The sequence below is a fragment of the Penaeus monodon genome, chromosome 4 (assembly GCF_015228065.2).
Source record: "Penaeus monodon isolate SGIC_2016 chromosome 4, NSTDA_Pmon_1, whole genome shotgun sequence".
NCBI lineage: Eukaryota > Metazoa > Arthropoda > Malacostraca > Decapoda > Penaeidae > Penaeus > Penaeus monodon.
Window position 1 is genome coordinate 8,137,616 of NC_051389.1, and position 2,500 is coordinate 8,140,115.

Consider the following 2,500-nt stretch of genomic DNA (forward strand, 5'->3'; position numbering starts at 1 on the left):
GCTTCTATAGACACATATGCATGTATACATACCTATCTACCTACATACATAAATACACGCACACAAACACACACACACACACAGATGGATAGATAGATAGAGAGAGAGAGAAATAGACAGAGAGATAGATAGATAGAGGCAGAGAAAAAGAGAGAGAAAGCGAGAGTGAGAGAGAGAGAGAGAAAAGTGAGAGAGAGGGGGAGGGAGAGAGAGAGAGAGAGAGAGAGGAGGGAAAGAGAGAGGAAAAGGGAGAGAGGAGGGAGAAAGAGGGAGAGAGAGAAAGAAAAAAAAAAAAAAAAAAAAAAAAAAAAAAAAAAAAAAAAGAGAGGAAGGGGGAGAGAGAGAGAGAAGGGAGAGAGTGAGAGAGAGAGGAGCGAAGAGAGAGAGAAAGAGAGAGAGAGAATAAGGGAAAAAATAAAAAAAAAAAAACCCCCCCAAAAAAAAAAAAACCCAAAAAGATGAAGGGAGAGGGAGAAAAGAGAAGAGAGAGAGGAGGGAGAGGGAGAGATAAAGAAAGAAAAGGAAAGAAAGAAAAAGAAAAAAAAAAGAAAGAAAGAACGAAAGAGAGAGAGAGAAGAGAAGGGGGAGAGGAGAAACGGAAGAGGGGAGGGGACGGGAGAAAAAGAAAAAGGAAGAGAGAAAAGGAGAGGAGAGAAAGAGAGGGAGGGAGAGAAGAGGCCGGAGAGAGAGAGAAGAGGAGAGGAGAGGGGGGAAAAACGGAAGGAGAGAGAGAGAAAAAGAGAAAGGGGAGAGGAGAGGAAAAGAGAGGGAGGAGGGGAGAGAGAAGGGGAAAGGAGAGAGAGAGAGGAGAGAGAAAAAAGAGAGAGAGAGGAGGAGAAAAGGACGGAGAGAAGAGAGGAGGGATTGAGAGGGAAAAAGGGAGAAGAGAGAGAAGAAAATTTACTTTTATAATAAACAACACAAAACACCACAACACCACACACAAGAAAGAGAGAGAGAGAAGGGAGAGAGAGAGGAGAGAGGAAGGGGAGAGAGGGAGAGAAGAGAGGAGAGAAGGGGGAGAGAGGGAGGGAGGAGAGAGAGACAACAAAAAAACAAAAAACCCCAAAACACAAAACAAAAAAAAAACACACCACAAAAAAACCCACAACAACACACACACAAAACACACAGAGAGAGAGGGGGGAAGAGGAAAAGGGAGAGAGAAGAGGAGGAGAGAGAGAGAGGAGAGAGGAGAGAGAGAGAGGAGAGAGAGAAGAGAAAAAAAAGAGAGAGAGAGAGAGGAGAGGGGGAGAGAGAGAGAAAAGAGAGAGAGCGGGCGGGGAGAAAAGAGAGAGAGAGGGAGGGGCGAGGAATTATATAATCTACAAAACCCAAACACACACACACCACACACACACACACACCAAAAAACACACACACAAACACCCCCCCAACACCCCACAAACACACACCAAAAAAAAGAACCGAGAGAGAGAGAGAGGGAAGAGGAGAGAGAGAGAGGAGGAGAGGGAGGGGGAAGAGAGAAGTGAGAGGAGAGTGAGATGGGAGAAAGGAAAAAAAAAAAAAAAAAAAGAGAGAGAGAGAGAGGAGAGAGAGAAGGAGGGGGGAGGGGAGAGAGAGAGAAACGAAGAGAGAGGGAATGAGAGAGAGAGAGAGGAAAATTTCGTAAATAAAACACACACAAACACAAAACCACACAACACACACACACCACACAGAAAGAAAGAGGAGAGAGAGAGGAGAGGAGGGGAAAAGAGAGAGAGAGAGAAGGAGAGAGAGAGGGGAGAGAGGAGAGAGGGAAAGGAGAGAAAGAGAGGAGAGGGGGGTGGGAAAAAAAAAAAAACAAAAAAAGAAAAAAAGAGGAGAGAGACCCGGAGAGAGGGGAAAAGGAAAAGGGGAGAAACGGAAAGAGAGAAAAGGAAAAAGAGAGGAGAGAGAGGGGAGGAGAGAGAGGGGGAGGAGAGAGAGGGGAGGAGAGGAAGGAGAGGGGAGGGAGGGGGGAGAAAAGAAAAAAAAAAAAAAACCCCAAAAAAAAAAACAGAGAGAAAGAGAGAGAGGAGGAGGAAAAGGAGAGATAGAGGGAGAAAAGGAGAGAGGGGAAGAGGAGGGGAAGGGGAGAGAGAGAAAGTTGGAAGGGGAGAGAGAAAGGAAAGAAAAGAAAGAAGGAGAGGAAAGAGAGGAGAGGAGGGAGGGGGAAAAGGGAAAAGAGGAAAAGAAAAGGAGAGGAGAGAGAGGAGGGAGAGAGAAGAGGAAAGGGAGAGAGAGGGGAGAGAAGAAAAAGGAAACCCGAGAGATAAGGAGAGAGGGAGAGAGAGAGGGAGAGAGAGGGGAGGAGAGAGGAGAGAGGCCCGAGAGAGAGAGAGAAAGAGGGAGGGGAGAAGAGAAAAGGAGAGAGGAAAAAAGGGGAGAGAAGAATAAAGAGAGAGAGGAGGGGAGAATGGAGAAAAAAAGGGAGAGAGTTTGGAGAGAGAAGGAAAAGGGGAAAAGGAGGAGAGGGGAGGCGAGAGAAGAGAGAAGAGGGGAAAAGAGAGAGAGG

The 2,500-nt window shown here is 46.4% G+C and overlaps 1 protein-coding gene across 1 annotated transcript in view; it reads right to left on the reverse strand.

Moving 5' to 3' along the window:
* LOC119572445 (phosphate-regulating neutral endopeptidase PHEX-like) overlaps window positions 1–2,500 on the reverse strand; it is a 10,662-nt gene that overhangs the window by 6,167 nt on the left and 1,995 nt on the right. The gene's annotated exons all lie outside the window — the stretch shown is intronic.